General features: G+C 45.5%; 1 long non-coding RNA gene across 1 annotated transcript; it reads right to left on the reverse strand.

Moving 5' to 3' along the window:
- Positions 1 to 3,497: 3,497 nt before the first annotated feature.
- Positions 3,498 to 4,613, reverse strand: LOC123796923 (uncharacterized). Its single transcript, XR_006780839.1, has 2 exons — positions 4,359 to 4,613; positions 3,498 to 3,708 (listed from the first exon to the last, which is right to left on the reverse strand). It is a non-coding gene; the product is annotated as an uncharacterized LOC123796923 (long non-coding RNA).
- Between the last annotated feature and the right edge of the window lie 21,884 nt (positions 4,614 to 26,497).

The raw sequence follows: 26,497 nt of genomic DNA on the forward strand, positions 1-26,497 counted from the left end.
TTCTGCTTAGAAGTATCATGTCATTTTCACTCACATTTCCTTGGTCAAAGCAAATCACATGGCCAAGCCCGACTTCAATAGGGGTGGAGATGTATAATCCTTCCACAGGGAGGGGCAGTGAAAATTTTCCCATAGTTTTATAGAATTCATAAAACCGTAGAAATAGGTATCATTTTAATATAATTTATTATGGTACTGAATCTTACTTTCTGCATGCAAAAACATATCTTAGAAGTCTTTCCAAGTTATGCAAATAGATCCATCTCCTTTTCAAACAGCTGCATAATATGCCATAATATGGATGCACTATAGTTTATTTAGCTATTTCCCTATTTGAAGACGTTTAAATTGTTTCTAATTTTTTAGTATTGTAAACAAGGGTGTAGCAATATCGTCGCACTTGCCCCTTAGGCATATGTGCGAGTGTTTCTCTAGGGTGGGTACGGAGAAATGCAATGGCTGATGAACGTCCTGTGCCAATTTTCTCTCTGAATCTCAATATGGCACACTCACGAGAGAATTCTAAAGAGAGTTTAATAAAGACTGTTTACAAAGAATAGTGCAGTGCCCCAGGGCTGGTAACAGCAAAGCTATCACCAGCCCTGGGCCAGAAGGAGCAAGGTGAGAGAGCAGGGAGTAGAACAGAGAGGAGAGTCATGTGGAATGGGATGGGTGAAGCCAGCCCAATATGGCCCCACAAGGAAGGAGCCGAGGGAATAAATGCCTCAAATCACTCATTTCCCTCTGGTCTCCTACTGGGCTGACCTGAACCTGATGACGGAGGGCCAGAGGGAGTCTGTTGCTGTAGCCCACGCAGGCCTGCCCCTGAGGACACAGAGGAGGAGAGGAGAATAGAGAGCCAACCTGGAGAACCAAATAGAAGATATCCACCCCATCTCCTACCCACAGTACAGGAAATGACTTAATTGTTTGCCAATATCATCAGCAATAAATAAATAAGTACTTAAAAGTGCATTTTTGGGGCGGGGTGCCTGGGTGGCACAGTGGTTAAGCGTCTGCCTTCGGCTCAGGGCGTGATCCCGGCGTTCTGGGATCGAGCCCCACATCAGGCTCCTCCGCTATGAGCCTGCTTCCTCCTCTCCCACTCCCCCTGCTTGTGTACCCTCTCTCGCTGGCTGTCTCTATCTCTGTCAAATAAATAAATAAAATCTTTAAAAATAAATAAATAAATAAAAGTGCATTTTTGGGGCACCTGGCTGGCTCAGTTGGTAGAGCATGAAACTCTTGATCTCAGGGTTGTGAGGTCAAGCCCCACACTGGGTGTGGAGCCTACTAAATTAAACAATAAGTGCATTTTTTATTTGCATTGCTCTAATTATTAGCAAGGACTTCTGCTGATCATTCAGGGACACGGATTGTCTCTTCTTCCCTGGATACTGCTTCAGCAATTGTGTAATCCTATCTGGGCCAGTGGACAGGAAGAGCTGAGAAATGGATCTCGTGGCATCTTTCGAGTCCTGGGTCAAGCCTTACCTGAGGCTGCACACGACTATTTGGTAACACGAGCCAGTGAAGTCCCTTTTATTTCAGACAGTTTTGTTGTTGGTCACTCATAACTGAAAGGCCTCCCCCTGATCTGGGATTTGAACCCCGTTCTTCGTAGACTGTACCATGCTTTGTATATGTTCTGTGCATATAAATTTGGGGCTGAATGAGACCTTAGACATCATTCTATTCCAATTCTTTCGTTTTCATTTATATATTCAAAAGTTTAAACATACAAAATTATAAGGCAGTAATGAGACAAATCTCTTGTCAGTTTTGCTTCTAATTTTAAATAGTAAAGAAACAGAACATTGTCAATCAAGTTGAAATCACTTTCGTATCCTTCCTCAGTTCCTTTCCTCAGGGGAAACAACTATCAGGAATTGGTTGTATATTTTTTTCCTACCGTTTTTTAATTGGTTTACCACATATGCATGTATCTATGAACAATACAGAGAATCGCTTTCTGGGTTTAAAGTTTTTTATACGAATGCCGTCTTGTCATATGTAACATTGTGTACTTTGCTTTTACCATTCAGCATTAGGGTCTCAAGACCTAAACATGCTCATACTCACAGATACGCTTAATTTTCACTGTCGTACGGGCGCCTGGGTGGCTCAGTCGGTTAAGTGACTGCCTTCAGCTCAGGTCATGATCCCAGAGTCCTGGGATTGAGCCCCACATGGGGCTCCCTGCTCAGCGGGGAGCCTGCTTTTTCCCTCTCTCTCTGTGGCTCCCCGTGCTTGTGCTCTCTTGCTTTCTCCCTGTCAAATAAATAAATAAATAAAATCTTTAAATTGTTTTTCACTGTTGTGATAGTATTGCATTGCCTGAATATATCACAACATACTTACCTAATTTATTTCCATAACACATACTGATATTATAGGTTGTTCCTTCAATGCTGCAATGAACATACTAGAACATCTCACGGGACACACTTGCAAGAATGTCTCTAGGGTATATGTTTAAAAGTGGAGCTGCTACATCATAATATATGCACATTTTTCAGCTTTACTACAAATCATTAATTTACATTGACTGTACTAAGTTATAGTTCCACCAGCATTGTATGAAAATCTCTGTTTTCTCCATATCTACATCAACACCTGGAATTATTGGGCTTTTGGATTTTGCCAATTTGATTGGTGTGAAATTGTATCTGCTTGTCTTAATTTGCATTTCTCTTATTACTAGGGAAGGTAAGCATCTTTTCTTATGTTTATTGATGATTCTGCTTCCTCTTCCAACTTTCTCACTGTGCCAGTGAAAAGAACATGACAAAGATCACACAGTTTGGGGCTCCTGGGTTGCTCAGATGGTTAAGCGTCTGCCTTCGGCTCAGGTCATGATCCCAGGGTCCTGGGATCAAGCCCTGTGTTGGGCCCCTGCTCAATGGGGAGTCTGCTTCTCCCTCTCCTTCTTCCCTCCCCTCTCACCCCCGCCACTCATGTTCTCTCTCTCCCTTCTCTGTCTCTCAAATAAATAAATACAATCTTAAAAAAAAAAAAAAGATCACATAGTTCATCAGCAACTGTGCTAGGTTTAAAACTTGGGTCTTCTGGGGCGCCTGGGTGGCACAGCGGTTAAGCGTCTGCCTTCGGCTCAGGGCGTGATCCTGGCGTTATGGGATCGAGCCCCACATCAGGCTCCTCCGCTATGAGTCTGCTTCTTCCTCTCCCGCTCCCCCTGCTTGTGTTCCCTCTCTCGCTGGCTGTCTCTATCCTGTCGAATAAATAAATAAAATCTTTAAAAAAAAAAAAAAAAAAAAAAAAAAACTTGGGTCTTCTACCTCCAGTCTAGTCTTTTTTCCAGCACATTGAATCACTTTCAGATATAAATTTTTAGAGTGCTGTTGTTTCTACTAATGGTTACAACAAAGAAAAGATCTTTTTCCTTCTAGTTAAATGTTAAGACTATGAATTGTCGATAGTTGGATGCTGTATCAGTAAGGATGAGGATTGTCTGTGAATAAAAGAGATGACAAATATCAGTGACTTTAACAAGCTAGAAATTGTTTTATTTCCCCTCCCTTGTAAAAGTGGGAGACAAGGAGTTTGTCATTGATTTGTGCCATGAAGTCTTCTGGGGCTTAGGCACCTTTAATCTTGTTGCTTCATTCTACATAGCTGCTATTTCCAAGTTCACCTCATGTTCCAAAATAGCTGCTCCAACTCCTGCCATTACATCTTCATCCAAACCTGGTGGTAAAGAGGAAGAGACCAGGGGGAATGGTGGAGGTATTAGATGCAACACAGCTGTCTCTTAATGAAGGTTCTAGAATCTGCTATGTGATTACCTGATTTACATCCTGTTGGACAAAACTCAGCTACATGGCCATACTTGACTGTTAGGGAAGTTGGGAAGATGAGCATTCATCTGGGGCACCATGTACCTAGGCACAAGGGAGATGATCTCTAAATGCTATTCAGATTCCAAGAATTGTACACTCATCTTTCTGTGGCAGGTGAGCTGGTCCTGCTTTCTAGGAGGAGTGTCCCTGTCCTCTGACCTCATGACGCCTGACTCTTCCCTCGGGGAAACTCTGCCTTGTCCAGAATCCTCATGGCCATATCTGATAGACACTAGTGTCACCTTTTGAGGGACCTGCCCAGGTTTTCATAGTCCTGTTTCCCAATGGTTTGGGAACCCTGGAACTTCTCATTGCCTTGTAGAAGAGAGGGAGACACTTATTAGGAGACATTTAGTGGTCTCTGCCCCAGATGCTAAGAAAAACGTCTGGCCCGTTTTTTTTCCATATTTAAGTGCACAAGTCTCATTTTACATGGAGATTAAGATCTAAAGACAGTTCTTAAAGAAAGATCATAAGTTGAAATTATTCTTGACATACCCGCATGTGTGGTCCTCTACCACTCGGTGGACGTGTACCAATCGGCTGTTGCTGCTCTACGAGCCACCCCCAAACAACGCGGTAGAACACAACTGCCATTTACGTCATGTCTGCTTCTGCTGGTTGACTGATCGAGGCTGGGCTCAGCGGGACTTGCCTGGGCTTGGCTCCAAGCTGTAGATGGGGTCAAGATCTGCTCTACGTGTCTCTCGTCTTCTTTAGATTAGCAGGCTAGCCAGGCCACGTTCTCTGGGATTGCAGAAGCACAAGAGGGCAAGGTCAACCGTGCAAACCCATTTCAAGCTTCTGCTTGTGTCAAAACTGCTCACATCCCATTGGGAAAAGCAAGTCACGCGGCCAAGCCTAGTGTCAGTGGGTGGGGAAACAAAGAGTGCCCTGCTCTGCGCCAAGCTGAAGAAGTAGCATAACCAAGCCCACCAGTCTCCAGCATCGAAAATTCTCTCCGTCTGTGGAGGTGGCGTAGGGGAAAGACGGGAATATTTTTAAACAATTTGATTTACCACGAAGTGATTATTTATTTATTTATTTAAAGATGTTATGTATTTGAGAGAGACCACAAGAGAAAGAGCAGGAGCAGAGGGGAGGAGTAGAGGGAGAAGGAGAAGCAGGCTCTCTGCTGAGCGGGGAGCCCGATGTAGGACTCGATCCTAAGCCCCTGGGATCATGACCTGAGCCACTTAACCGCTTAACCAACTGAGCCACCCACGCGCCCCAACACAGAGTGATTTTTTAAAAATCAGTTACTCCAGTACATTAGTCAGTTTGTGGCCCTCAATCCTTCTGTTCCTTATTTGAGGATGTCAAGAAATCCATCACCAATCACTTGCCCAGCTAGCTGAACATCGCATTTTGCTTCTTTGTTAATGGCTTGGAACCCACAAAGTAATCTATATATTATCTCTGCGTGAATTGGTTAAAATACGCTGGTTTTGCAGCTGTATGGCAGGCACGGCCTGAGTCACAGTTTCATTGATTGGATGGTGGGCAGAACCACTTCCATGCTTTCACTCCCCCTCCCACTATGCATGCCACTGGCCTTGTCTACCTACCAGCTGTTCCCCTTATTTGAGCAGTACTGCAGATAAGATAGGTGCCTGGCTCTGTAGTAGAAACTGTGGCATGCTGCCCAGAACCCCCACTCCGGGACTAAGGCTCTTACTCCCCCAGCTGCTGGGAGCATTGGCGGCTGACAGCACTCACCTGAGTCCCTCTTGGGGACTTGCCCTTGGCTGAAGCTAATAACCTAGCCCGAGTACTGCATCCAATGACTGAATGAAGCGTGAGTCACAAGGTCCAGCCTCCTTGCCACCCCGGCTCCATACTACCCGCCCCCTTCCTCCAGGGTGGACATCCTCTGAGGCCTCGTCAGATAAAGCTACATGGCAGTTTGACTTGCCCCTTCCCCTATGCTCTGGAAAGCACTCCGCAGTAGGCTTTCTGCAAGCACACCTCCACTCTGGAGTCTGATTCCTGCGGCATGTCACCTTCAATAGGCTCTGAAGTCACACTGAGCTGGCCTTGAGTCTTATCTCAAATACCCACTAGCTATATGGCTTCGGACATTATGAATGTGCTGGAAGCCTCTGTAAGTCAGATTTTTAATCTCTAAAGACGCAATAATAGTAGTATCTGTCTCTTCTAGCGACGGCGGAGGATGAAGAGAAATAATGCATGTAAAGCACTTAGCACAGTATCTGGTGCATGTTAGATTTGGCTGAAATGTATCCCCCCACCCCTGTTTACTCAGCTCCTTGCGGGCATTTCCAGAAACCTGTGTCTGACCCACGCCCCACTGAAGCAGAAACGGACCTGTTGTGCTACCTTGTGTCCAGCAGATGGCGCCAGCGGACAAGGCTGCAGTGTCGTCCCGCTCAGTTAACAATTTCCACTACTCAGAGGCGATATACATCAGTTTCCTGTACATTAGCTCATCTGATTCTCCTTCATCAACCATTTACCAAGTGCTGACTATTCTGTCGTTTATTCTTTCATCCCTTCCTCCAACAAATGCTTACTGAGCACTTACTCCAGCCAAAGGGCAGCTTTAAATCTCTTCTAAAACATCACAGTGACTAAGAAGCAACAACAAAATAGAATTCCAAGCCCCTGCTGGCACGCTGGATTATGAGATGAAAAGACAAGTTTTAGGCACTGGCATTGGGCTGGCGCCAGCTCGTTCAGGAAGGAGGCTGCTTTAATAAAGCGAAAGAAGCAGAACATGACCGAGACAGAGTCAGGAGGCAATGATCATTCTTCAGGAGCAGCGAGGGGCTTTTGCAGACCACCCACAGGCCTTCCCAAGGGCTATGGACCCGAGGGTGGAAAAACTGGTCCCAGGGCTGGTTACAAGTGCCGAGTGGGAGAAAGAAGAAAGAATCCATAAAGGAGGTGTCGATGTGCTTGGGACGAGGGGTTAGCTGGTCTGGATTCAGGAACCCCAGACTGGAGTCATTTTGCAGGTCCGTCAGCCATGCAGACAGGCCAGCAGGCACCCCTGGAAACCACCAGCCCAGGGCCCAGCCGAGGTCTGTTTCTGTGGTTGGGAGAGAGAGGCTGCCCACCTCTAGCCTTCTCGAACCCACTCCAGAACTGTGGGGGAATGAGCTTTCCTGAAGGTCAACGCACGGGGTCGTCGTAAAGCTTGATTGAGAAATGTATATAAGTGGCTGGTTACACAATCACTAAATGATAACTATTTATTGCTGATACTACTACTACTACCAGTCAATGGTTCTTATGATCTTCTCTGATGTAATTGCTAAGAGCAAGGTTTTATTAGAGGTACCCAAAATGGCAATCTACAGACAGTTGATTATTTGGGGGTTACAAGAGGATCCGGGATTCTGAAGGTAAAGAGAACACTAAGGCAGGGAACGGGATACACAGATGAACTCAGTAAAGTTGGTTGAATGGATGGCTAAGGGGGATTCTCTTCTAACAGCAAGAGTTACTTTCATGATTCCAACAAGCATTTACGGAGACTGACTCTGAGCCCAGCACTGTGCTTGCTATTGGAGGCACAGAGTTAAGCAAGCATCTTGTGTGTTTTCAAGGCGCTCTAAGTGCAAGGATAGAAAGCCAAGGTACCTAAGGGTCTAGCCTGGTGATGGAAATGAGGGAAGAGGTTGAGGTACGAGGAGGGAACATGGGTAAAAGAAATATTTTACTTTCTTCTTTCATCCACTATATATTAAAAAAAAAAACAGTGTTGCAAGAGTTGTGACAAATGGCTCTGATATGAGGCTTTAATGCAGAGACAATAGGGCATGGTGGGGACTGTGGAGAAATAGAGAAACCATGCTCTGTCCAAAGGGGCCTGCTGTCACAAGGGTGGAGAACTGTACCCATCTTACTGGAGTTCCAGTTTATCAAGAGAAGCCAGAAATTGAAATTTTCATGTGCAATCTCTTAATTTTTAATTTTTGGCAATGAATGAAAAAAAAAAAAGTAAAAACACCATGTGGGTCCAAACAGTGCAGGCCAAATAAAACATCATTCAGTCTGAATGCCAGATCTGAGCCTGAGGGTCCAGGGTATGACCTCTAGTCCGATTGGAAGACAGATGGGTGTATGAGCAATTGCGACCCAGCTTGATAAGTTTAAAGACGGCAGGATGGGCTGCGGTGGGTGCACAGAAGAGCTGGGGGGTGGGGTTGTGGTCTCCGAGGAGGAGAAGATGCCTGGTCTGAGTCCTATAGGAAGGGCCCAACTGGCCCTGGGAACTGGGGTCTGGCGATCCAGTCAGAGGGAAGGGCACAGGGCAGTTCAGGAGCCCAGTGGGCGGGCAAAGCTCAGGGGTCAGATGGGGCGGGGAGCAGGGGGAGATGAAGCTGGGGAGGGGGGCAGGACCCGATGGAGGGTGCCCTTAACCGCATCATGTATATTCAACAATTTCTTAGTTTTCCCCCCTTGTAATTTCTGCTGTTTTTGATAGAAAACCAGAGGTCGCTTCTGTGCCCCTAAAACAAGCCATTTCCTGTGATAAGGAGAAGCTCTTCAGCTTCCAAAGTGGGCTCTTTCTCCTTCCCTGCTTTGGCTCTTTCTCATCTGTGCCTCCCTCTGATCCCCACAGTATTAAAGAAAATAAATACTTTTGACCTTTGTCAGAACACCTTGGACTTGCCAGTACAGAAAGAAACAATTTGCACAGGAGGGAATGATTCCGTTCCTCCCAAATGAACCTTTCTCTGTGACCAGGGCCAAGCGTGGTTCTGATTCAGAGACTATAGGAGTGGCCAGCAGGGCCCCGGGCCGAAAGACAGGAGCCCATTCTAGTCCTGATCCTGCGGACTGACTTCTCGTGTAGCTGTGGGTAAGAGCTGTGCCTACGCAGGTGGGTTGGACGGTCTCCCAGAACCTTCTCTCGTCAGGACCCGGGGCCCAGATCTCTTGCGCACAGAGCCAGTCTGGACCTGAGGTCTGTGATGTGTCGCCAATCTAACCTGTGTGTGCTGCATGTCACGCTCCGTGCCAGGCTCTTTCCACGCGTGATTTCATGTAATCCTCCTAAAAGTCTCACCCTGCTTTATAAACAAGGAAGCCAAAGCCTAGGAAAGTGGCCCAAGAGGGTGAAGCATGTATGCATGACCTCAGAGACTATGTTATTTGAAACAAAATAGAGTTCATTGTGATGGTGAGTTCTCTGTGTCACCCTGACCGTGCTGAGGCACGGGCCAGAGAGCTGGTGTCATGTTCTCTCTGCGTGTGTCTGGGAGGCTGTCTCTGGAGGTGACTAGCATTCGAATCCAGAGACAGAGTAAAGAAGACCCACCTTGCCAATGGTGGGGGTGGGGGTGGGGAATCGCTCAGGCTGTTGACGGCCTGAATAGAATAAGGCAGAGGGAGCGTGCATTTGCTCTCTCTGCCTGAGCTGGGCCATCCGCCGTCTCCTGCCCTTGGACACAGGCACTCCTGGTTCTCAGCTCCTCAGATTCAGACCAGGACTGACACCACCTGCTCCCTGGGTTCTCAGGCCTTTGGATTGTTCCACCACTGGCTTTCCTGGCTTCCAGCCTACAGACATCAGATTATGAGCATGTGAGCCAGTTCCTGCGATACATCTCTCTCTTTCTCTCTCATACACACACACGTACAGACACACGCATATCTGTATCTGTTCTCCGGAGGGTCCTGCTAATACGTTCATACACGTGATAACATATCAAACAGCACAGACCCTTTACCATGAAAAGTAAACTCTCCTGCCCATCTCCCAGCTCCCCTGGGGCAACCTCTTTTAATCGTTTTGATTTTCTAGCGATAATCTCCCTAAAGATGAACAATGACTAGATAACATTTACTGTCTGTAAAGTTTGCTTATACTCCCTGCTTTCTCCTACTGTTGGTATTTATATACTTACCCATAGTTCTCATTTCTCCCCATAAGTTCAATAAACATCTCCTCTATTTTCTTCCTCCATCACGTGGACAGTCCCTTTTGACATCCCTTCCTAAAGGCGAAGGCATGAGCAGTATTTTTTCTCCATCTTTTGTCCCTGCTTCTATTTTCCACCTTTTGTCAGCCTCGCCGATTTCAAAAGTTCCCCACCTCTTTTCGTTGTGTGTAACCACATGACCAATGCTGGCTGTTGGGTTGTGGGAGGGAGTGACCTTTGTTACAGTCGGTTGGGGCGGCTAATGGCTGTGAGAATTCCATGCCCTGCAGGAAGACACGCGTGCTCTCCTCCCTGCTGCTACACCTAGCAACATTCCACAGGGAAGAACTTCCATTCTTCTGGGTCCCAGGAGAGCAGAGCAGCCCCACCAAGAGACCGTCAATGTGTAGTATGAGGGAGATGTAAATCCTTGTTGTCCTAAGCCTCTGAGAGCTTGGGGGTTATTTGTTACGTGGCATAACCAAGCACACCCTAACTGATGCAGTGAACATATTATAGTCTGTCCTGCAAATACAACCAAGAGTTCCATGTTTTGTCCGTACTTCAAACAAACATATTACAAAAAAGACAAACTTTCTCTGTCCTTGCATGTCTGAAAATGTCTGAGTTTACCCTCCTACTTGATTACATTTGGCCACGAATAGAATTCTAGGTTAAACATTTCAGAACTTTTAAACCATGTTATGGGCGTCTGACTTTTCCCTTCTGATGAGAAATCTTTTTTTTTTCCAAGTAGGCTCCATGCCCAGTGTGGAGCCCAACACAGGGCTCAAACTCACGAGCCTGAGCCGAGATCAAGAGTCAGCCACTTAACCGACTGAGCCACCCAGGTGCCCCATTCTGATGGGAAATCTAATACTGGTCTGAGTCTTTTTTCTTCATAGATGAATATATTTTTAAGCCATGAAAAACTTTTAGAATCTTTAAGATGTATTGTGTCTGAAACAGTCTCTTAACTTTATCCTCATGTTTTTCTTTCTTTCTTTCTTTCTTTCTTTCTTTCTTTCTTTCTTTCTTTCTTCCTTCCTTCCTTCCTTCCTTCCTTCCTTCCTTCCTTCCTTCCTCCCTCCCTCCCTCCCTCCCTCCCTCCCTCCCTCCCTCCCTCCCTCCTTTCCTTTCCTTTCCTTTCCTTTCCTTTCCTTTCTTTCCTTTTTTAGAGAGAGAGAGAGTGCATGAGTGGTGTGGGGGGAGGCAGAGGGAGAGGGAGTGAGAGAGAGAATCTTAATCAGGCTTATGCCCGTATTTTCTCCCAACCTGTTGCTTGTCGTCTCGTTCTTTCTAGGTTATCTTTTGCATAGCAGATGTGTTAAATTTTAATCAAGTCCAGATAATCAATGATTTCTTTTGTGGATCACGGCTTTGGTGTTGAACCTAAAGGCATCCCCAGACCTAAGTTTTTCTCCTGTTGTCTTCTAGGAGTTTGGGATACATATAATTTTAATCTAACCTGTGGCTGTTGCCCCATCCAGTTGGTTTCTGACAATGCCCTTGGCATATTGTCCTCTTACAGCCTTGGCCGTGTTAACATTCTGCAACCTTCTCTCCCTTATCTAGCTGAGACGGCAATTTGAGCCCCGCATTTAAAACCTCCCAGTACTTACGTCTGCCAGATTACCTCCCCTCTCTTTACAAGTCTTCTTATCAAATTCAATTGAGACTTACACTTCTGTAACCAAGATTCGTTTGATTCCACACGGGCTTAGAAGCTGATGTCTTCTCTCCGAGGTGGAATTACATTTACCAAGCTCAGGGGATTGATGTGGGAAGTCAGAACGTCAGCGTATTCACTGATAACGGGGAATATACCTGCCGAGCAGACTGGAATACTCTCATCAGCATGGCCAGCACATTCGCTCGTGAAGGCAGATGTAAGTGAACAGCCGAATTATACAAAGAAGGTGGCCTGGTGAGCTTTGATCATTGGGCTCTACTGAGGAAGAGCCCACCGCATACCCAACATTGTGCTGGACACAAGGTGGAGAACGGTGAATGAGATGAGACCAGACAGATGAACGTGAGAATGAGAGAGAATGGGCTCGGTGCTCACAGGGCCTCAGGTGCTGGGAGAAGACAGGCCCTGAACAATAATGAGACTTCTAGGTAAAAAAGCCTATACACCTTTGCTTCTGCTTTCTCCTTGAACCTACTAAAATAACAGTTACAGGGATTTTTTTTTTTTTTAAAGGCAATACACAGAGACAGAGGTCAACGAGCTATGGTCCCCAAGCCAGAGCTAGCCTGCGGCCTGTTTAGGTACGGCCTGTACTAACAATAGTTTTATCTTTGCAAGTGGTTAGAAAAAAATCAAAACAAGAATAACATTTGGTGACACGTGAGAATGCTATGAAAGTCAGATTTCAGTGTTCATAAATAAAGTTTGGTGGGAATGTGGCCATGTGTTCCAATGTATGTTCTATGTATTGTCTGCGGCTGCTCTCAGGCTACAATGACATAGTTAAGTAGGTGCGAAGGAGACCATATGGCGTGCAAAGCCAAAAATATTTACTATCTGGCCCTTTACAGGAAAAAAAATGCCCACCCTGGCTCTAGAGCAGCACCGTTCAATGGAACTTTCTGCAACGACAGAGATGTCACGCACTGTCCAATACAGTAGCTAGCCACTCGCTCCCTGGGGCCACTGAGCCCTTGGAAGGTGGTGAGTGCGACTAAGGACCTGAACGTTTCTATAATTTATTTTAATGAATTTAAATTTAACTAGCGGCACGCGGCCGAAGCGGCTGCATCGGGTGGCATAGCGGTCGACTGTAACAGGAGGGTATCTGGGTCGGGAAACACCACGTGTCGTGGACGATGGGGCATCATCCTGAAAGCAGAGGGAATATGCGAAAGTTCACATATGGAAGGTTGATGTGCCCCACCCAATCTTCTCCTTACAGGCTTCTTTCCTGACCTAGATTCCAGAACGCTGGCAGGGAGAATTATGCGCTCCTAAAAAGAAAGTGTCACGTGTCACCAAATGTTATAAGAACTGTGTTTGGGGAATTTGACCAGCTCAGTAGGAAGAACCTAAAGATCCATTGGGGGCTTCCTAATAGTCTTACCAACGCTGGCAGTGAATAGACCTCCCGCCAATCACACAGTGGCCGGGAAACTTTAGACTGGGTCCCGTGGTTCCGTATGAGCGGACAGCCAAGGACCCTCATACATTTGAGGGAAAATGTAAATGGGAAAGAGACCAAACAGACAGATGAACAGATCGAAGCAAAGGTCTCTGGGAACACATATTCTATTAAATTTGGAGATCTATGATGCTGGAGGAGAACCATGGTCTTTATTTTCATTAAGTTCAATTTCAATGCAGCATTTTCTTCACTTACGAACAACATAAGCAACAACCTATAGTAGTATTAGCACTTCTGGTGACTTCGTCACCCATAGAAACCAGATATTTTTCTATCAGAATGCTATTGTTGAAATCATTTCAAAATACCATTTATGCTCGTCACGACTTTGAAATGGTGGTAGTTATTAGACACACTGCTAATTCTTCTAATATAGAAGCACATATGTTACTATATGACAGATTTGTTTTTTAAATATTTTGATAACTGCCTTTTGATATACATGATTTCCTCTGTAATCCTATGCATGGAAGTTTATTCCTTTAAGAATATGACGCTGAGAAAAGGTCCACGGGCTTCACCAGACTGCAGGGGGTTCAGGGCACAAGAAGGGTTAAGAATCCCACCCCCCCCATTAATGTTCTCTTTAGGGCTGTAAGTGGATGGGGGATGGAGACAATAATCATGAAACACTGTGTGCCAGATTTTAAAACTCATAATTCGAAGAGTAATTATTATTATTATTTTGATAGCTTTCATTAGTCCTTTAACATGCTCATTTTGTCATTTCAATGGGATGTTTGGAGGGAGGAGAGACGAAGAGAGGGACTTAATTAGCTCTCTTGACCCAAAAGCTCAGTTTTCTTTTGTAAGAATAGGTGCACGCACATCATAAGCAAGTTAGAAAAGTACAAAGAGGACAACAAAAACCACCTCCAATCCCACGACCCATTTGGTGAACATTGTTCCAGACAGCACTGTGTGCATACACACGTAAATATACATACACACCCACACAAACACACAGAGATCAAAATACGTATGAAGAGACATACGTAATGTTTAACGAGAACAGGATCAAAGTACACATTTAACATTATTTTATTTTTTACTACACATGTATTGTTATTGTGTTTCTTCCCCTGCATTTATCTTTTACAGCAATAACAAGAACTGAGATAGGTGATTATTTTCACCATCCACGCAAGGAAACAGAGACTCAGATCAGGGAAGCCTTGTCTGTGATCATACCTGGTGAGAGAGGAGGAAATCTCTTGGTCATCCCAGAATGACGTACTGTTCAAGGACCTCCTGCCCGTGAGGGGGCAAACCCAGGAGTTCAGCTGAATTGAGAGATCTTCGTCCTCTCGGCTGCATTGACCTGAAAGCTTGTGACCTGAAATCTTAGTGATTTCCGGGGGATTCTAGCTCGGGTGGAGGTGACCCATATGCCAAGTCCCAACAGAGATCTGCTGAGAAGCTTCGGTTGAACTGTCACACTTGGAGGCAGGAATCTGGCACATCCTGGGTTCCTTTCTTTATTTCCGTTCTGATTCCTTTGGGAAGCAAATGGGAACAATTCTTTGCACTAACCCCAAATGCAACAACTCACTCCAGTCTGTCTCCATGGGCACCACGTGCTGCAGTGGGCAGATGGAAGACCCTACACACCAAGGCTGGGCTCTTCATCCTGTCTGGCTCCCAGGAACGGGAGGAAGGAGAGAAAGTGAACTTCCTGAGGTCAGTCCCAGAGTTTATTTAATCTACCGGTTCCCAAAGCTCGGATGGGCTACCCCAGAATCACCTAAGGAGCTTGTGGAAAGTAGTGACCCTGAGGATCCCAGAGCAGCGGATGTCAAGTTGGGTTACCCATTAGCATCAGCAGGGAAGCCTTTAAAAAACAAAATGTGGGGCATGGATGGCTCAGCCGGTTAAACGTCTGCCTTCAGCTCAGGTCATGATCTCAGGGTCCTGGGATGGAGCCCCACGTCCGGCTCCCTGCTCCATGGGGCGTCTGCTTGTCGCTTTCCCCACCTCTTGTGCTCTCTCTCAAAGAAAGAAATAAGATCTTTAAAAAAGAAATGGCAGAGTAGGCATGTTATGAACTCAATGTTTTATCTTCCCAAAACTTGTGTGTTGAAACCTTACCCATCCCTTACCGAAGAGGATGCTATTACGAGGTGGAGCCTTTGGGAGGATTAGAGGAGGTCCTGAGGGCCGAGCCACTTAATGGGATTAGCGCTTTAGGAGCTCAACCTGCTCTCTGCCCAGTGAGGATGGGACCGGAAGTTGGCAGTCTGCAGCCCGGAAGGGGGCCCTCCCCAGACCCGCCCGCGCTGGCTCCTGACCTGGGACTTCCCGCCCCCCAGACTGGAAGAAAGGAAGTCCTGTTGTTTATCAGTCACCCCCTGCATGATGTTTCTCTGAGATCCGTCCTAGCCACTGCTAAGACAGGCGCTCCCAGCTCTCCAGTAAAACTGAAAAAACAAGCAGAAACTGTCAGGACGAACTTGGTCAGAACTCTGGAAAACCGTCAAGGTTCAGCGCCACCAGGTCAACGCTGAATGAAGAAAAGAGCAACTCAAAAACGGCTCAGTGCAAATAGGGGTGTCGTCTGAGACAGAGTTGTGACAGCCCGGCTAAGTGTTCGAGGAGCACCCCAGCAGGAGCCAGTCTGCACATACTGAGCGGGGTGTGTGTGTGTGTGTGTGTGTGTCACTGAAGTATAGTTGACACACAATGGGATATTAGTGTCAGGTGTACAACAGAGCGATTCAACCTGTGCTCGCAAGGGTAGCCGCCATCGGTCCCCATCCACTGTTCCACTCCCCTTGACTCTATTCCCTCCGCTGGGCCTTTCTTCCCCGTGACTTCTTCATTCCCTAACTGGAAGCCTGTACCTCCCACTCCTTCACCCACTGTGCCCACCCCCGACCTCCCGTCCCCTCTGGCACCCACCAGTTCCCAGAGGTGTGTTTTGTTGGTTTTGCTTTTAGTTGTGGTGTTTGAGGAAATGTCTGTCAGACACAGTGGGAGGGGAGCTGAAGAAACAGGCTTCAGCGATGAACTACGTGTGGGTCTGGGTTCATTCATTACAGCAGCCACAGAACCTACCACGCGCCCAGTCTGTGTTCGCTCTCGCCGTCGGGGACGGACTTCAGCTTTTTGTGCGCCCGGTGAATACGAATCGTGATAAAAATAGTGAGGACCAGAATTCACCAGAAGCCGTATATCAGGGTATCTGTTCCTCTTCTGCTTACCTTTTGGCATCTGAAGCATCTAAAAACACTTTATTCAGTTAAAAAAATAATAATAATTCTGAACCTGCTACTTTGTTCCACTACTCGGGCCTAATTCCACACTTTGGTGAAAGTTAATAGTTTTGTTTGTTTGTTTGTTTGTTTGTTTAACAGGGAGAGTGGTGGTGAAATGATAACACAGCCTAGGTGGGAAGTTGGAGAGCTGGGCCCTGGTCTCAGCTCTGCCTCTGCCTGGCTGTGTGACTTAGGTCATCTTGCTTCCCTTCTCTGGGTTCCATTTGCGCCATTTAGAAAATGAGAGCGTGGGACCAATAATAACTCCCATTTGTCAGATGCCTACGACGTGCAATTATACGTGTGGGGAGCCACACAAAAGCTGTGTGAGGTATCCTCCCCATTTTATAGTTGAGAAAATTGAACTGTCCAGGGAGGTTAAGTGACTTGCCCAAGGTCACAGAGTTGGTATCCGGCAGAGCTGAGATTTAAAACCAGGACGTTTTGGCTCTTTTAGGTAAGCCCCTCTACACTGCACATGTTTCAGAGGTCCACACTGTCCTTGCAGAACATATTTACACAGCGCCTGGTTTTCTCTGTACGTCACGGTGAGGGTGATGGCGCTATCTTTCCACTTGAAGCCTCCGGAACCTGGTCCATCTCTTGCATTTCTGAGAACCTCTGACTCAGGGACTTCTCTCACAAACACACATTCTCCATCTCACCTTCTGTGACAGACAGTCCTAGTTGCTGAACCAATGTCTGGTCTTCCCTTTTTGCTTAGACAGAATCTTAATTTTGTTTGAATAAAATGCACCCAGTTAAAAAATACCTGCCCGTACTCCCTTGCAGCTAAAGATGGTCCCCTGACCCAGCTCTGACCAATGAGATGTAAGTGGACGTTTGGATTGGGCTTCTTGGGAATATATCATCTTCTTCATACTAAGGGGGACGTGGGGGACGTCAGCAGGCACAAGCGTTTTCCTCATTGCTTTTGTTTTCATTCCTGCCTGGAATGTAGGTGAGGTTTCTGGAAGTGGAGCAGCCATCTTGCGACTCTGAGGGTGAGAGCCACCTGCTAAGGATAACAGAGCAGGAAGACAAGAAGCTTCAGTCCTTAGCAATTTCTTTGTAATCAGTCCTCCGTACCAGCCTGTATTGCCTACCTCCAAGCTTCTTTTTACATGAGAAAAACAAAGCTTTATACGGTCAGATTTCTGTTCTGTCAACTTCATGCAATCCTAACTGACAAGTTCTCCAAGAAAAGTCTCTCCTCTGCCCTGTCGTCCTGACATGTGGCCTTCATAAGCACCTGTGGTGACTCAAAAATAGACCTGGGGGAGGAGAAATTGGCCATTGCCATGATTCTGAACTTGCTGAGCCATCACCTGTTCAGCCCGTGCTCTGAAGAAGAGTCTGTTAATTCCACTCTCCTTGGCCAGCCAGAGCAGGAGCCTGTGTCTGTGTGCGCTCCGGGAAGCTCAAATATAGCTCAGGCTCCTTCACTGCTCCTGCTGAGTGTGCAGCCTCTGCGTGTCTGACAGCCCCGGGGAAGAATGAGGAAGCTTCTCCCAGGAGGTTAGAGTCTGAAGAAGGTGCTGGAAAACAAGGATGTTGACAAGAGCTTCACTCCTGCCTCCTGGAAGGTGGGTATTATACCTCCTTGTTAGCAGATGACAAAACTTGCTTGAGGTCCAAACTGAGGCTCAGAGGGGGAAGTGACCATGTGTCAGTCTGACTATTTGGTTGCATGCAACAGAAAAGGACTCTGTTTAGCTGGAGGGAAAAAAATAGTTTGGGGGAAGAATATGGGATGGCTCACAGAATTTCCGCAACGCTGGAGAATCAAGTTGAACACAAAGGGACCCACGGTTCCAGGTGGTCTGGGTAGCAGAAACCAGCTTCAGGATGACAGAGCTCGAGTCAGGAGCCCACTGCACAGTTAAGGAGGGCAGGAAGCCTTGACAGACCTACTTTCCAGGTGTTGGAATAAGTGGTTTTCCTGAAGCAACCTGAGGGTTCAAGTACCAGAAGAATGGCAAGAGGATGTTCGGTGCAAAAAAAAAAAAAAAAAAAAGTTCACTGGAGGTAATATAGAATTGGTCAAGGGGGATGGGTTTGGGGAGCAGGCTGACCTTAGTTCAAATTTTAGCTCTGACCTTTGGTCAAACCAATTCACCTGTTAAGCCTTGATTTCCTCCTCTGTGTGTGCTGAGAATGAGACATGTTTAATCTGCTAGAACATAAGCTCTTGCAGGCGAGGACTTTTGTCCCCCACCCCCTTCCAAATGCTATATCCCCAGCACCTAGCCGAGTGTATGGCTTGTAGCTGATGCTAAAAGCGTATTTATTGAATGAGTGAATGAACTCTACATTTGTCCCAGAATACCTCTTATGTAGGAGCTACTTTGTTGAAACCATAACGTGATTGGTCCTCGGAGTGGAAAGTGAGCACCCCCTCCTGCCTCACTGCCTCCCTCCAGGGAGGGAGGAGAAGGAAGAGAAATCTAGGCAGACACTGAGGTAGATAAAAGGACGTCCACTCTGCAAACTCTTCCCCTGACACACTCCCCACCAGCACGCTGACCTGCTTACTCACATCAGTCACTCTGCCCTCGGCCTCACAAGTGAGGTTCTTTGGATGAAAACAACAATCCCACATTGAGTGCAGGATGGATTCATTCTAGCAATCTCCAGGACGTCCCGGTATAATGTGGGCGTGTTAAACTCTGCTGATAGGTCTGATGGGTTAAGAAGTCTGCAGTCACCACACCCCTACGTTTCACATGACATAGAGTGGCAAACGGACTAAATCGCAGCCTTTTTTTTTTTTTTTTTTTTTTGTCGAAAAACAAAACACACACACGGCAGGGCATCACTGGTGAAATGAATGCATTTCAACTTTCTCAGTCATGTTTTCATTCACCAGTCTCGACAAGACGAAATTCTGAGTAGTTTTTCTCCCCGGGACCACTGTAGAAATACAAAGCATAAAAGAAAGAGACAAGCTTTGAAGAAATAGGGATTTTGGTATCTTTGGTCCCTGCCATTTATTGAATGCAGCCCCCCGACCGCAGCTACCACTTCTAGCATTTCCATCTCCATCATCTGCACCGTGAAAATTATCATCAGCATGGTTATCACTACATAGTAGATGACACTGGGACCCTACCCAGATGCCCTTCACCAGGCTGGTGTGCTCATTTCCCAGCTGCTGTGACAGTTGGTTGCTCACAGGTCATGGCCACTCCCTTCTGAGAATACCCCTCAGCCAGTGGAACTGCCTTGCCAGGAAATGCCTGGGAAGTTGTGCCCCTGAAGGTAGCCCGCACTCAATGACTTGTCTAAGCGGATGTGTAAGTCCCCTGCCCCCTTGCTGCGAGCTGGGATAACTCGCTGGCTGTTCATGCTCCTCCAGCTCTCTTTGAGATCAGAAGGCAGAGGCAAGACTGCAGCCGAACCCACATTTTTTGGCCTTTCTCCCCTGTCCTATTCTGTTTCCCTTAGCCCCTCAAAGCCTTCATCTGAGCGATCCCTCGATAAGTCCTTGAACAAGAATCCCATTACAGAGCTTACTTCCAGAGAACCCAGGCTAGGACACACTACGACCACTGTAATCACTATCCTAGTAGACATCTATTGGAATGCTTTCTCTGCCCACACCCGCTTCTGGGAGAAATTCCACCTTGCACAGACATTCGTGTGTTGGAGCTGGCGGGCTCTAGCTCATGAGGGTCCAAGGCACAGATTCTCCCCAACTCTGTGTTGAACGACATCGCACTGATAGCTTGGAATCAGACATGGCTAGAGTATTTACACCATGGAAATTGGCAAAATATTTTGTGTTATTGTTTATTTGGGAGCGCTAGTTGTGAAATATTAACTGGCATAGCACCAGACATAGGTTGGCCGTACATTTCCAAACCTTTGTTGGAATGCCAGCTCTGAGTTGTAACTTGAGGGGCGGAGGTAGACTCCTACCCCTGGGGGGACTTATCCATAGGCTTCCAGTGGCATATGAATCATGTGGTGAGAAAAAATGGCTTAGGTCTGCAGGTGTCTCATGGAATTGGGAAATCAATAAGTTGTGGCCAGCTGGCAAGGAGAACTGAATAATGCTAATAATCATAGCTGCCATTTATTGAATGCTAAGCTAAATCTGTGTTGTGCTCAGCACTTTGTGTATTTTGTGTTATCTTGTGTAAGTCTTGTAATACCCCTTTCAGGAATACGATCATCCAATTTTATCAGCTTGCAGAAGCTCAGGGAAGTCAAGTCTTTGCCTAAGGCCACGTCGCTTTTTGGTGCAAGAACTGGGATTTGACCCCTACTCTTTCCGACTCCAGAGCCTGTAGCCATAGCCACTCATGAAACAGATCTGGGGGCCCAGACAGGCAAAAGCCACAGGCCCAGGGATGCTAAAGTGAACAGAAACCAGGGTAAGGCAAATGTGCTCATCAGGACACTTTGGTTTCCAGTTGCAAAAACTAAACTTGAATCAGCTTCAGTAAAAAGGATTCTTCCTTGGCTCAAATCTATCCTTAGGAGGGACAGAATGAGGGCTGCCTTTAGGGCAGACTGGAAGAAGGGTCTGGAATCCCAAACCAAGCAATCAATTCTCTCTCTCTCTCTCACTTCCCCCACCCTTTCTTTCCCCTTTCCCCTCTCCCCTTTGTTTCTCTTTGCATCCTGGCTGGATGCACCTTAGGGAAAGACTGTCCCAGCTACCCTGGGCTTTTGGTCCCATCTTATTGCAGAGAGTAGCTGTCCAAGGCATCCAAAAGGTAGTGGGGGCCTGAACCCAGAACTTATGCCAGATGACTCTCTGATTAGTGAGGAGACAGATTATGAAGACGATGAAAAATCTCATGGTTAGTGGATAGCCTCCATAGCTCATCATCTTTTCCCATGCTTGGAATTCCTGGACTTGATCACCGTTCTTCTCCGGCAGCAGGTGGTGTGAAGTAGAAGAGAGAGACTGCAGGTTTGCTGTCTGGGAGATCTTGACTCAAACAGCAGCGATCCCCCTACCCACCCAATACATTGCCTGCGAGATATTTGATGGTTGACTGGCAGTGTCGCTTTGGGCAAGTCACCTCACTTCTCTGAATCTGAATTTGCCCCTGTATGATGTGGAGACGACCATCACGCTTAGCTAGCAGTGTTGTGAAGATGAAATGAATAAGGTGAAGCACCTGGACCAGAGATGGTGCTTCGTCAGTGTGAGTTCCCACAGCCACTCGCTTTCCCAGCAGAATCAGCTCTCCTCTATTAGGTTATTTCTGACTAGGCTAGTGGGATGGCCTCCACTCTTACCCAGGGATACAGGGGAAAGGGAAATATATTATATTAAAAATATCTGGATGAGGCCCCAATTCTCTGTTCTGCAAGCAGTTACATAAATCCCAAAGTCATCTCTGTCTTCCCCTGCCACGCTGGCTAGCCTCCAGACCAATTAAACATTGATGATGTAGCTATACTTATCTCCAACTCCTTCTTCCCACCAAGGCTTGGACATCAATTCTCTCTTTCAAATAAAAAATTTAACCCTCACATTTTTGGAGTTCTTCGGTTTATGAAGTACTTCCAGATTCACTGGTTTCACATACTTATTATAGCAGGTGAAGCAATATGGAAAAGTACAAAGAAAGAAGTGAGAAAGTCAAGTGATCAAGGTCAACATCACGAATGGTAAGTCGTGATGATATTATGTGCTCCTGCTGGGATGTGGTAAAAAGAGTACATCACCCCCCCCCAAACCTACAACCTCAGTCTAATCATGAGAAAACATGAGGCTAGCTGAAATTGAGGATAATCTTTTTTTTTTTTAAGATTTTATTTATTTATTTGACAGAGAGAGAGACCGCCAGCGAGAGCGGAAACACAAGCAGGGGGAGTGGGAGAGGAAGAAGCAGACTCCCAGCAGAGGAGCCCGATGTGGGGCTCGATCCCAGGACTCTGGGATCACGCCCTGAGCCGAAGGCAGACGCTTAATGACTGACCCACCCAGGTGCCCCGAAATTGAGGATATTCTACTAAATATCTGACCACCACTCTTTGAAAGTGTCAAGACTGTGAAAGACAAGGAAAGATGGAGAAACTGTCACAGGCCAGAGGAGCCTGAGGAGACATGACATCTGAACGCAACATGGTATCCTGGTTCAGAGACTGGAACAGAAAAAGGACATCAGTGGAAAAATTGGACAATCCCAATGAAGTCTGTAGTGTAGTTAATCACATCATGCATATGTTAATTTATAAGTTAATTTCATTCTGATGAATGCACCAAGCTTATGTAAGGATGTTAGAGCAAGTTGAGTGAAGAGTAAACGAGATGGGACTTTCTGCACTGTCTTTGCAACTCTTCTGCAAATCTACAATCATTTCAAATTTAAAAGTCTAAAAACAAAAGCAAACTAAAAAGCCTGAAATGTGCATAATTCGAATGAGATGAACATCATGCCAAGCATCTTTCAATGCGTGTATGCAGATAATCAGAAATAATTTTATCGAAATTGTTTCATATTATAATACTCTTCTTCAATTTTGAAAGACATTTCAAATATCTTTCATCATTTGCATCATTTATTTGACTGGGATTTAACAGAATTTTTGTGAATGAAAGTAAAGATGAAAGACTATCTGAACTTTAGATATCTCTTTTTCCACCAAAAGCAGTATTATCTCATCAAAGATCCTTCCGGAAAACATCAGGAGGTTGCAGTCATCAATGTTTTTAGCCAAATATTTCAATTTCACATCGTGACTCCCTGCGGTGAAACATTAGCGCTGTTATGCTTTTTCCCGTCTCTTCTCCCCAAACTTCCCATTTTGTATTAGCTATATTATTATGTTTACATTGTTGGGTGAAATAGTTAAAGATTGGTTTTAGTCATGGGTTACAGAAAAACGAATAGTAGCTTAAACAAACAAGTAGTGAAGAGTTAGACAGTTGCTGCCTCTCGTTCAGGGCCTCAAGGATGTCAGGACTGGGGTCTCTGCAAGTCTCCTGGAGTTTTCCTCATGATTACAAAACAGCTGCTCCAGCTCCCACCACCGTGTGCTTATTCCACTAAAAGAAGGAGAAAATGATCCTATCAAGAAAGTTTCCCACAAATTCCTAGTCTGTATCTCATTGACCGTAACTGCACTCATATGCCACCTCTGGCTGCAAAAGAGGTTAGGAAATGTGGGATTTTTTTTTTTTGACTAAATACATTTGATGGACCTAATAAAATTGGTATTTCTTAGCAAGGAAAGCAGAGCTGCTAATTCTCACAGTTATTTTTTTCTTGTTCTATATTTAAGCATATTTAATATTTACAGGTAATCTTATATTTGAAAGCTTCTTTGTACCTAAATTCTTTATTTTGATCCACTTCTTGGTTGGAAGGATTTCATTGTCAGGGATGAGCTGAAGCTTAGGAAGCAGCCACAAAAACCTGCCTTGCACCCCTTCTCATTTCTCCACTGCCCTGGAATGACTGTAAATGGAAAGAGAGAGTGAAGGGGGCCCAAACCCAGCTCCCTTACCCAGGCAGATGCTATCACTTTAAAAGAGAGAGGAGGCAGAGCTGGCTTACCGCTGGCAGAAAAGGCTTCTGATTGACAGCCAGCATGCTCCCCAGAGGTCTGATGTCATCGCCAGTGAGCAACAAGGAGTCTAACTGGCAGCAGAACGAGGAGCCTGGGAGCCAGGAGCCATTGCCGTGACTGGGATGGCTCTGGACAGCACCCACCCCAGCAGGCTTTTAAAGTTGCGGTAATTTGTCTTAAGGACGTTACTTTGAGTCCAACCCAGGCTCTTCAGAGCCCCTCTCCCAGCTTTACCTATCAAGCAGGGCTGGGCACTGGGCTTCTCTCCTCCATTCTCTCTATCCTTGGAACCAAGTATTCTGCCTGCAAGACCAGACTCCAGTTCACCTCGAGTGCCAGATCTGGACCACAACTGGCTCTCAAGTGCATGCTGTCCTCCCTACACCCCCTCCGATAACGAATTTGATGTTATTTTTTTCTAACTATAAAACTACTATAGACACCGTAAAAAAAAGGAAGGAAAGAAGGGTGCCTGGGTGGCTCAATCGGTGGGGTGTCCAACTCTTAATTTCTGCTCAGGTCATGATCTCAGGGTGGAGAGATCGAGCCCAGCCTTGAGCTCTGTGCTCAGCCGTGGAGTCTGCTTGAATTCTCTCCCTCTATCTCTGCCTCCTCTCCCTGCTCGTGTGCTCTCATTCTCAAAATAAAGAAATAAAATCTTAAAAGAAAAAAAAAAAAAGAAAGGAAAGAAAGTACCCATTGACTCTTGGACATTGATGACCTCCGAGCAGTTGAAAATCAGGTATAACTTTGGACTCCCCGAAAACTTAACTACGAAGAGCCTACTGTTGTCCAGAAGCCTTACTGATAACATAAATGGTTAATTCATACATATTTTGCATGTTACATGTATTATATATTGTATTTTTTTAAAAAAAAAGATTTTATTTATTTATTTGACACAGAGACAGCCAGTGAGAGAGACAGCCAGTGAGAGAGAGACAAGCAGGGGGAGTAGGTGAGGAAGAAGCAGGCTCCCAGCAGAGCAGCCTGATGTGGGGCTCGATCCCAGATCGCTGGGATCACGCCCTGAGCCGAAGGCAGAGGCTCAACAACTGAGCCACCCAGGCACCCCTATATATTGTATTCTTACAATAAAGTGAGCTAGAGAAAAGAAAGTGTTAAGAAAATCATAAAAGAGAGAAAATACATTTACAGTACTGGACTGTATTTATTGAAAAAAATCTGTGTATAAGTGGACCCATGCAGTTCAAACCCCTGTTGTTCAAGGGTCAACTGTAGAGAATACTATAAAGAATAAAATGAAAATTATATTTAGCAACAATCACTACTAACATTCTTCTGTTCCTTTCCTTCAGGACTTTTTCTATGCGTTTATGTATTTTTTCTTTTTTAGCAGAACATAGCTTATATAAACTTCTATCAAGCACACAGATTTTAATTATACAACTGGATTGATTTTTATGTGTGCACAGACCAACGTGACCCCAACCCAAATCAAGATCTAGAACATTTCCAGCACTCTAGGAGGCTTCCCAATTGACAACCCTCTCAATCTCGATCACCACACTCAAGTCTTTCCTACTTTTGAATGTCATAAAAATGGCATACATGCATTTTAAAAGTTAAAAGGGGACACAGCTGTTTTACATATTTTTTGATTAGTATATCATGAATATTTCCCAGTCATAATTTTTTCAAAACTGCTTAATGACTATGTATTTTATCATACGAATCTACATGATTAATTTAATTATCCTTCAATTTTTGCACAATTAAGTTTATTTCTGAATTTTTGCTATTCTAAACAGTACTATGTGGAACATTTTTATACAGCAAGAGGATAGAATAGTGAAGTTGTTCAGAGCATGGGTTTCAGAGTTAAAGAGATTGGAGTTTGAGCCCCAGCCTATCACTTGCTCGACAGGCTTGAATTTGTGCAATTTACAACACCTTGTTGAGCCTCAGTTTCCCCACCTGAAAATGGACATGGCCATACCCAACTCATTGGATGTGGCTGCAAGGGCTAATTGAGGTAAGCATAAAGAGCTTAGCATATTGCCTGGCACTGAGTGAACACCCAGTAAATGTTAAGCTGCTATTATTCATCTTTTTGCTCACTTCTAATTCTTTCCTTAGGAAAAATTCCTAGAAGTCGAATTGCTGGATCAAAGAGTGCTTGTCTTTAGGGTTTTTAATACAGTCTGCCAAATAGCCCTCCAGATAAGCTGTGCCAATTCACAGAACTACCAGCTGCACGTGAGAGCGCCCTTCCACCACCATCTCTCAACAATCAGTATCATCGTAAAGAAGAGAGGGAGCAAGCCAGAAAGAACAAAAAGAAGAAAAAAGAAAAAGAGAAACCTTGCCAATCAGATAGGGGGGAAAACCCCTTATTGTTGTTTTGCTTTCTGGTGAGATTGACCATTTTCTTTTCTTATATTGGCCATTTGTTTTTCTTCATTTGGAGATCTGCCCGGTCAGGTTTTTTGCTATTTTTTTCTCTCAGGACATGTGCTGGTGTTTCAATAACTGGACTATTACCCGGTTTGAGAAGTCCTGTTCCATCTCTGTATGGGCCACAGTTTCTGTGATGGGCCTTTGGCCTTGGTCATCATTCCCAAGTTCCTACCTTGGTGGTCTACCTGATATCCTGGTTCCTTTAGGTTCAGGCTTCTGCTTCATTCTGGCCAGGACCCCCTGCTCTCTCACTATCCCATACCTTGCCAGCCTGAGATGCATAGTGCCTAGAGCAGCTAAGAATCCAGTGTCTCTTTTTCCCTTTAAATGCATGTTTGCCCAACATTTGCTTAGGAAGGAGGCTGCAT

The sequence above is a fragment of the Ursus americanus genome, chromosome 22, assembly GCF_024610735.1.
Source record: "Ursus americanus isolate L20-20 chromosome 22, mUrsAme1.1.p, whole genome shotgun sequence".
Classification (NCBI taxonomy): domain Eukaryota; kingdom Metazoa; phylum Chordata; class Mammalia; order Carnivora; family Ursidae; genus Ursus; species Ursus americanus.